This window comes from Cinclus cinclus, chromosome 2 (assembly GCF_963662255.1).
Source record: "Cinclus cinclus chromosome 2, bCinCin1.1, whole genome shotgun sequence".
In the NCBI taxonomy this organism is placed as follows: domain Eukaryota; kingdom Metazoa; phylum Chordata; class Aves; order Passeriformes; family Cinclidae; genus Cinclus; species Cinclus cinclus.
Genome location: NC_085047.1, coordinates 114,402,759 through 114,412,784, shown reverse-complemented (window position 1 = coordinate 114,412,784; position 10,026 = coordinate 114,402,759).

Here is a 10,026-nt window from a genome sequence, read left to right as displayed (position 1 = left end):
CTCCAGGCTCAGCCCCTTTCCCAGCTCCCTCAGCCCCTCCTGGGGCTCCAGCCCCTTCCCCAGCTCCGTTCCCTGCCCTGGACACGCTCCAGCCCCTCCAGGGCTCTCCTGCAGGAGCCACAACTGGACACAGCCCTCGAGGGTCTCTCAGTGCCAGCACAGAGGGACAATCCCTGCCCTGCTCCTGCTGGACACACAATTCCTCATCCAGCCCAGCTGCCAGTGGCCTCTTGCCCACCTGGGCACCCCTGGGCTCGTGTCCAGCCCCTGTCACCAGCACCCCCAGGGCTTTGCCAGCCTTTCCAGCCCCTCTGCCCAGCCTGGAGCTCCACGGGGCTGGTGTGACCCAAGGGAAGGTCCTGACACTTGGTCTTGTTAAATCTGAATTTGGAACTGTTGAATTTTCTCCCCTTCTTAGGAAATAGTGAGGGAATTGAAAGAGAAAGATAAATTTAACCACAGGTGATGCCTTGGGGAAGAACAAGAACCAAACTGAAATGATTTCTGCCTCACTGTGTGCCTGAGGATGGCTGTCATGGTCCTTCTGGGACCTGGAAGTACAGGGCTATTCTCTTATCACTTAAAAGAGAAATGTGAAATAACTGAAGACTGTCAGAAGGATTTTCAAACACAAGCAGTTATGAACTAAAAACCATAAAGAGAAAAGTTCTCCCTTTCTGCCTTTATATTTTATTTTATCTTGCATACATTTCCTGATGTATTTTGCTTGGGATTTTTTTTACAGCTGGACTTTAATTCCTTAGCTCATGACAGCAATATATTCCCAGAAATATCTACAAGTGTTGTCACAGGACTTAGACATATGCAGCACATAGGAGATCCAGCCTGAAAAAGCAGACCTGAATTTGCACATGTTCTGGCTGAAAAAATAGAGACTTTTTTCAAAGCCTGGTAATACAGTGGATTTGAGGCTGTTCCTCTAAAGAGTGCACTTAAGTACATTTTCACTGAAAAATGTAACTGGATTATTTCAATGGTTGAGAAAGAATGTTTCACATATTCAAAAATGCATTATTTCTGTGGGGGAAAAGAAATAAATCCAAGCCCCTTCTTAGAACCTCTCCAAGTGAACCATGTACACAACATTCCTTGTGTTCAGCTACTCACCTAACCCGACCTCATTTAATTTATGACTTTGGGTGCAAGGACAGAGACCTGCAATCATCTTCCTGCTCCTCAGGAATCCCAGTTCCATTTCCAATCACACAATTATACTCCACAAACTCCCCTGTACAGCTGGAGGCAGGGAATGTCATAAATTAGTGATGCGGTGTGATTTACACCTCCAGCTCACACATCTCCCAGGCAGCTCCAATCCCTTCACGTTTAATTTAATTATTACTGCTGAAGCAGCAGTTGTAAGTAAATGTTTGACTCGACTACACAAAGGGACCTGCAGCTTTTACAGGTGTTGCTGCCTGCAAAGGTCCAACAGGGGGAATTAAGGAGCAGAGAGAGCTGAGCTGGGAGCAGGGTGGTGTGGGAGTGATGCTGCTGGGTCCTGGCAGGGTGAGGAGGGGGTGGAACAGCTCAGGGCGAGGGGCTGTGAGCAACCTCAGCCCATTTTGGGGATGCCAGCCCTGCAGGTGGGGCCCTGGCAGGAGGTTTCCTGAGCCACACCAACTCTGCTGCTGAGGAAGGTGCTGTCTAAAGTCTGAAATTCTCAGTGACCATGGTTCCAACACTTGGGATATGGAAGAGGAAAAGGGCTGGAAGCTTCATCCTTTAAAATGTCAATTTTTGCTGTATTCTGGAGATCTCTTAGTACTCACCAGTTCACTCAGCTTTTAGGTGAGCTTGTCTTGTGTAGGAGTGTTTCAAAGGAAATGACCAAGCAGAATCACGAAATCAGAGTGGTTGGGTCAAAAGGATCCTTTAAAGCTCAGTCCAACACCCCCTGCCACGGGCAGTGACATTTTCAGCTCAGCCCTGTCCAGCCTGGCCTTGAAGTTTTCCAAGGATTGGGAATCCACCGCCTCTCTGGACAACCTGTTCTGGTTTTCCTCATGCTTATTGTAAAAAATTTCTCTCTCATATCTTGTCTAAACTGACCCTCCTTCAGTTAAAAGCCATTACCCTCTGTCCTATCAGTACAAGGCCTTGTAAAAATTCCCTCTCCAAGTCTCTTTTAGCCTCTTCAGATAATAAAAAAGTGCAATAAGGTCTCCCTGGAATTTCTCTGCTCTGAACAACCCCAGCTCCTTCAGCCTGAATATCAAAATAAAATTCACTGCTCTTCCACAGGAGAAAGCCAAAATACAGCAGTGATTCTGCCACATGAAGAGAAATTGAATATCTGAAACCATCTCTGCCAGAGCCTTACAGTGTCTTACTGAAAAAAGGCAGAATTCAGTCACAGACCTGGTATCACAAACACAGTGCAGAGGAGACACTGATTTCTAAAAACAACAGACCCTTGCCATTTCTACTTGGTGATTTTACCTGAATGCCCAAAGGAAGCAGCAAGATGTCACAGGGATGTATTTAATGAAAATTCAAAAGGGAGCCAGCTCTCCCAATATCACACCTACTGTTCTGGTGACAATCTGCTTTCTCATCACAGCAGTGCCACTCTGGATCATGCCTGTGGGTCACCTGGGGGATATTCATTAATATTCTATTTTCAGAGGAGTGAGTTTGAATGTTTCTCATAAGTGGCAGTGCTTGCAAAATCATCAGGAAAATAAGAAAAGCTCGGGGGTGCTGGGCAAGATGAACTTCAGAGACCCCTTCCAATCCTAATAATTCTGCGGGATCCTGTGTGAAAAGGGGTTTAATTCCATAGTCCCAGGGTAAGTTTCCTGGGAAGTCCTGTGGGATGTGGAGCCCTGCACACAGAGCCTGTGTGTGCATTCCTCTGACAAAGCTGTTCATTTGTTCTTCCAGAGCTGGACCCACTGTGCTTGCTAGACAGAGGTGCTGAGCACCAGTTTTAAAGGAGCTTTGGGCACATTTGCACTTTGCCTGAACTCTTTGAAGAATCTGGTTTTCCACCTAAGTCCTCAGGAAGAGTCTAAAAAGCATCATCTTAAGCAATAATGAAAAATGCAGTCACGATTATGACTGTAGAGAATGATGTTTCCCTTTTCTTGGCACATTATCACGCATTGAAAAGTTCTTTAGAATAAACTGAAGGATAACCAGAGCAATTAAAGCTGTTTGAACCAGAGACAAAGCATTTCTAAAGCTAAAGAAAATGTTGCCAGGGGAACTGATGCACTAAAAAATTTCCTTCTCAGATTTACACTCCCTCTGACAGCACCAAAGCAGCATCTTCTGTCATTCTGTGATAAACTTTCTTACTTCATTTTGCCTGAACTCCATGATGAATGTCTTAATCTACCTGCCCTGAATGATGACATTTTCATTTTTCCAGCTACAACTCACTGGTTTTAGTGCTGGAGAGGAGAAATTCACCTGGCAAAGGGGAAGCATGGAGTGTGGTTCACAAGGAGTGCAGGCAGGAAAGGACTGCAGAACAGCATTCCAGTTGTGCAGGTTTATTCAGGCCAAATAAAAACTGTGAGGATATTGGTGCCAAAAAAAGTGTTTAATCCTGTGGCCTCCAGGGTGTCAAAGTCTGGAAGAAGATTTTGTCCAAAGCTTTCCTCATTAAGGGCCCAGAGCAATTCTGCACAGAGCTGTGGCTTTATTATAGCCAGCAAGGAAAGAAAAAAAAAATAAAAAAAGGAAATTAAAGAAAAAAAATCAGATTAGTTAAATCGGTGTTACAAGGTTTTTGAGAATTTATCTTGGCCTAGATTCATGGTAGCATAATTTCATGAATCTTTACATCAAGGCAAAGATTACCTGACTTCCTTGGAAAGAGATAAAGCAGGACTCCTCAGAACAGAGGGAAGCAGCCTGGTGGGATTGGTCTCAGCTACTTTTGCAGTCTCAACCAGAAAGCCCAATCCAGCCCAGTCTTGCAAACTCCTCTGGAGTAAAAATAAGGAGGGGGACAATAGGGGAAAATGCATCTCAGTGTTTGCAAAGGTAACACAAAGAGGAAATGGCTCAGCCCTGTTATTTCCAGAGTCTTTCCTCTAAGCTTCTGATTAAGGAAAAATGTGACTACACTAAGAGACTAATTAAGATTTAAAAAAACTCAGTAGAGACAGAGAGGGATCTGTGCATCTCACTTAGACAGCTAACACTAATAAAATCTGTTGTGAGTCAGAAACACCTTGCAGAGCACCAGATATTTCAGAGAACAGTAGAAAAAAGGAGGAAGAGCACAGAAAGAGAGGAAAAGAAACAGAGGCAGAGTTGGAAAAATTATGGTTGAGCATCTCTTTGGTCTGATTTGCTACTGGAGAGCAGCAACCTGTAGGCAGCAAGACAGAGACAGCTAATTCAGTCATTAGGGCATCTTTTCTCCTGCCTTTGTCTTTTCTAGAGGTTTCAATTCCCTTGCTCTTCATGAGAGAAAAGAACATTTATTTCTTTGATACAGAGACATTTCTCAAAATCCCTGTAATGGTCAAACCTCCTTTCAAGCCCATTTTCATGAAGAAATTAAGAATCTTATTCCTGTTTCTAGCACTGACCTCAAATCAGCTTTAATCAGTAAGTGGCTCTTCTCTGTTGTTTTTGTGCTCACACAGTCTGATCATATTTCCTTTGACTCAGCTAAATAAGCCAAAATATAGCATGGAACTGTAGGGCCTGGTGATTTTACAGATGAAGGTGCCTAAATGCTGTTCATTTTCTATCACAGAAGCACAGAATGGTTTGGGCTGGAAGGGACCTAAAAATCATCCAGTTCCAGCTCCTCTGCCATGGCAGGGACACCTTCCACTGCTCCCAGCCCCAGTGAACAGCCTGGCCCTGGGCACTTCCAGGGATCCAGGGGCAGCCACAGCAGCTCTGGGCACCCTGTGCCAGGGCTACCTACTCTCCTAGTGGTGATTTTTTCCCTAATATCCAATCCAAACCAACTCTCTTTCAGTTTGAAGCCATTCCCATCATGACAATTTGTCCCATTCCCCTGCAGGGGAGACAGGAATTACACTTGTGGCCCCAATGGCAGGGACAGAAGGTTTCACTGAGCAAATCCCAGGCAGTCCCTCGGAGCTCCTTGTGTGGGATTGCACAGCAAGCTGTGCAGAGATACGTTCCAGCCTCACACACCCCAGAACAAAAAATGTGGGGGGTAGCTTAGGAATTCACAGTGTACACACCATCCAGAAATGGGTTTGGAAGGGTTGGGGGGTGGGGAAAAAAAAGGGAGAAAGTCTTCCTACTCACCGGCAGAAAAAAGGAAAAAAAAATGGAAAGAAGTGTTTAGGGGAAGGGGAGTGGGAGGTAGGACTCTGCCCGGTGTGCAGGCTGGTGATTCACAAAGTGACCAAGATGCTTTTCCATTTAAATCAGGTCTTCTGAACACCATGAGCATGGGTAACCTTGTGCACGCACACTGGGGACTCAGACATTTCACCACATCTTATCCCACTCCATCCCAGCCCAGGGTTTCACTCATCCCAACACCATGGCTCATTAGCAAAGCCAAAGGAAGGAAGGAGCTGACAAGGGCAGTAATTAATAATTAATAAAATATCAACGCACATGCTGGTCTTTTCTAACACAGTGGATTTTGTCCTCTCTACACTGAGGGGATGGGCATGAACCTCAGAGAAGCTTCAGCCTACCTGAAGAGCAATTAGAGAGATGACAGAGCCAGTCTCTTCACAGCAGTGCCAAATGATAGCTTTATAAAAGTTTTAAAAGCAGCAATTATCCTTTCTAAAGTGTTTTTATGAAGTGTTATCTCAATTAATTCAAGCTAAAAATTAATTTTAACCTTCTGCACTTCTCGTGCTTGGGAAACCAGAGATGGAATGTGCTCATTAGATGTTATTTATCCCTTTTCTTGCCCTAGATTTATACAGACACACCTTTATGGAAGGCATTTCCATAGAAAAGAATATTGTTATTTAAGTCAGTGGAACAAGAATGTGAGATTTTAGACTTTAAAAAAGAAGGTTTGTAAAGTCAAGGAAATAGTAACAAAAAATCTTAACTGGTCAAAAAACTCCTCTTCCTGCAGCTTTCATGGCTATTTATTTTAACAAGTCAGGGTGATATTTTTTCTAATAAAGCAAAGGTTTTAAAATTTATATTTAGAAATTTCTCATGATTCCCCAAACTGATTCATTTCCCTTTGCTGAATGGAACCTTTCCATTTCGAGTCACTGTGGCATTAATTTCTACTTGCTACTGTGCTTAGTAGGAAATGCAGTTCAGGGAAGTTTTACATCTCTTTTCTATGATTTAAGCTTCCTGGCAGATGGATTCATCATAAAAATCTCCTGACATGTCACATCGGTTCAACTCACTGACCAACAATGCCATAAAATGCAGGATGCAGTTCTTGAAAGAAGACAAAGGCTGTAAGAACATCTCAGGAGGTAGCAGAGAGCACACACAACCCCCTCAGTCTCTGGGGGCTCTCAGGAGGAATTTCTTAACGAAAAAAGGTGATGAAACACTGGAAAGCACTCTCAGGGAGGTGGAGTTGCTGTCCCTGGAGGAGTTTAATGAAAGACTAGATGTGGCACTCAGTGCTTTGGTCTGGTTGACAAGGGCGTGTTTGGTCAAAGGTTGTACTTGATGATGTCAGAAGTCTTTTCCAACCTAATTAACTCTGTGATGCTCCTCAGTCACACCACAGCCTGATCCATCCCTGCCCTTGAATGTTCTTACATGCAAAAGATTGACCTGGAAAGATTTACACCACAACTCTTACAAAGCCTTACCTCCAGCCCTGCCCCATCTCCTTCAGTTGTAAACTGGGCCCCCTGGATGCTCCCTGGCCCTGGCTCAGCCCCTCACCCTGCCGAGGGCTGCAGGAGAACCTCAGCACCCCCAGCTGTGGGTGACAGTGACTGTGACCACGGACAGGGCTATGGCTGGCACGGGCACTTCTGCTCCCTGCCACGCTGCCTGAGGCACTTTAACAGTGGGATGTGCTCCAGCCTCATGACAGTCACCTGTGTCACTGTAACAGGGGACATCAGTGCCAGGCCCTGTTCACCCACCTGTGCCGTTGCGAGAGGGGAAACTGGCACCATCACACTCACCTGTGTCATTATAACAGGGGACATCAGTGCCAGGCATCATCACATTCATGTGTGTCACTGTAACAGGGGAAATTTGCATCACTGTACACACCTGTGACATTATAACGGGGATATTGGCACCATCACACTCACCTGTGTCATTACAACAGGGGATATCAGTGCCAGGTACCACTGCATACACCTGTGTCATTGCAACAGGGAAAAATGGTACCACTGCATTCCCCTGTGTCATTGTAATGGGGAAACTGGCACCACTGCACACACCTGTGTCATTGTAACAGGGGAATTGGAATCGTCACACTCACCTGTGTCATTACAACAAGGGACATCAGCGCCCGGCACCACTGCACACACCTGTGTCACTGTAAGGGGGAAATTGGCACCATCACACTCACCTGTGTCACTGTAAGGGGGAAATTGGCACCATAGTGCTCACCTGGTGGTTGCCCAGCTGGCCGCACGGAGCCCTCTCCTGTGCCGAGGATGAAGTTGAGGATGAAGGTGAGGATGAGGATGAAGGTGAGGATGAGGATGAAGGTGAGGATAAGGATGAAGGTGAGGATGAGGATGAAGGTGAGGATGAAGGTGAGGATGAGGATGAAGGTGAGGATGAGGGTGAGGATGAAGGTGAGGATGAGGATGAAGGTGAGGATAAGGATGAGGACGAGGCGCGGGCAGCCCGCAGCGCTGCGCCGGCCCCTGGTGAGGTTTGCTCGCTGTGTCACCGGCCGTGCCTCACTTCCTCCGGGCCGGTTAAACATTGACAGGGCGGAGGAAGGCAGAGCCATCCCTGCGTGTCACGAACAGTGCCAGGCACGGCCTGGGCTGAGCGACAGCTCGGGACGGCCTCCCTTCCCTCGGGGACAGTGTCCCCAACACCTGGGGACCTTTCCTTGGTACAGCAGGTGAGGGACCCTCGCTTGGATCGCCTCCAGTGGGCAGCGCGAGCCGGACCTGTGGGCAGAGGGAAAGCGGTGGGAGACAGCTCAGCACCAGGGATGTGATCCAGGTAACCAATCCCCTCGGCAGCGTCCCTCTGCTTCCCAGCAGGCAGGGCCGGGGGCTCGAAGATAATGTCACCTTTTTCCCTGCTCCCGCCTCGGCAGGGAGCGTGCCCTGCGGTGGCAGGAGTGTTTCGTGGTTTTATCTCCTATTCTGCTTCCTGGCATGTGGGGTCGGTGACTGTCGTGGGGTGCCCAAAGCACCCGAGCCCCTGTCTGGGTCCAGCTGCCGTTCCTCTAGGGTGACATTGTTGCTATTGTCCCCTACCTGTGCCGTGGATGAGGGACGGAGCAGGCTCAGAGCAGCCCTGGCAACCTGAACCACTCTGTGCACCGGCAGAGGAGGGAAAAGCAGCCCAAAAACAAACTCCAGGCATTTAATTCATCCTCGGCCAAAATATCCTGTTTCATCTGGGGATCGGATAGTATTTCCCAGCCCTTTAGAAGTCCATTTTGAAACAAAGTAAAACGAAGTATAGATCCCTCCCTTCCCTGTCTTGCTCTACTTCACCCGAAGCTGTTTACTGTATTTTGTCCTGGATTTGGCACAATATTCTTGCCGGTTTGTTCTTCACCCTGTAAAACGTTGCCCAGCTCAGAATGCGTCGGTGCATTTGTCAGGGGAGGTATGAAGTTCTGCTGTTCTGGCTGGAAATCCTGCTTTGTGTCACAGCTTCCTGGGAAAGGACCCAGCCCTGTGCTTTGGATTGGTTTCCTGCTGATTTACTCGGGCTGTTTCACTTTGTATGACAGGTGATACCAGCCCGTAGTCCTGACTGGTTTGTGTGTGTGCCAAGAGCTGTCACAGTGGCAGAGCAAGGAGAAATCCCTCCAGGCTGTGCACAGTGACCCTCCCTCCCCACCTGCCTGCTGGGCACAACTCCACAAATAAAATGTGGAAGTAAAAACACCCCAAAACCTTTCAAAATGCACTAAGAAAACCCAAATCAGCCTTTGAACGAGGAGGTGAAGAAATTTTTTTAAGCCCACAGGTTTGGCTTAAAACATTGATAAGTTGACAGATCTGTCTTGTAGGTTCCCAAGGTAAACTGAAAGCTTGAAAAACAGGAAAATGTGGATGAAAATGCCAACTGAACCTGCCAGATTCCAGGCAGGGAGCAGAGCTCCTGGTGCTGCAGCTGAGCAGGAAACCCAAGGTGTCCCTGTGGTGACACTTGATTTTTATGCACTGCACAGTGCTGCCACAAAGAGCACCCCTGCAGTCAGAAACATTTTCCTGACAAGGAATTTGGTCTGGCCACAAAACCACATCCTCTGGCCTGGGTCCCTTTCACAAAGGCAGGCTTCAGTCACCCAGATGAGGAAGTTGTAAGCCAAGAGCAGTCACAACCTCTCCCACATATTTTGAAGAGGAGGAGGGTAGTATCTCACAAGTGAATCACAAACACTGAAAAAGCAGAAAATAGGAAGGAAGTAAGGTGGTGTCTCACACCCCGGCTCTGTGTGTTATTTCTGACCACAGTGGAGAGGTGCTGGTGGTTTGTTGTGAGGTATAGGAGGCGCTCTCAGGTTCTGAGGAGTAACTGGGGACTCTTTTTGCACTATCAGCCTTTCTGAGGGCTCAGTCTGGGGAGCTGGGAGGAGATTCGATCATTCTCATCCTCACAAATGCAGCAGCTCAGAGAATTATCTTCCCCAGTTTCTCATGAGTCACTTTAATGATGCAGTCGGAGCTGCCCTGGTCCTGTCAGTGCTGAAGCAGGAGAGTTGTGACAACCAGGAGGGACTGAGGAATGTGAGATCTGCAGGAGGGGGTTTCTCTGCTGACAAATGTTCCTCTGTGCCTTTTGAAACAGTTAGTTATTTGAGGAAAGATTCTGCCCTGCTTCCAAACCCTCCCTCATTTAATCTTTTCCCCTTGTTGGCAATACAGGTCACACAAAGTCACCCTTGTCACAGGA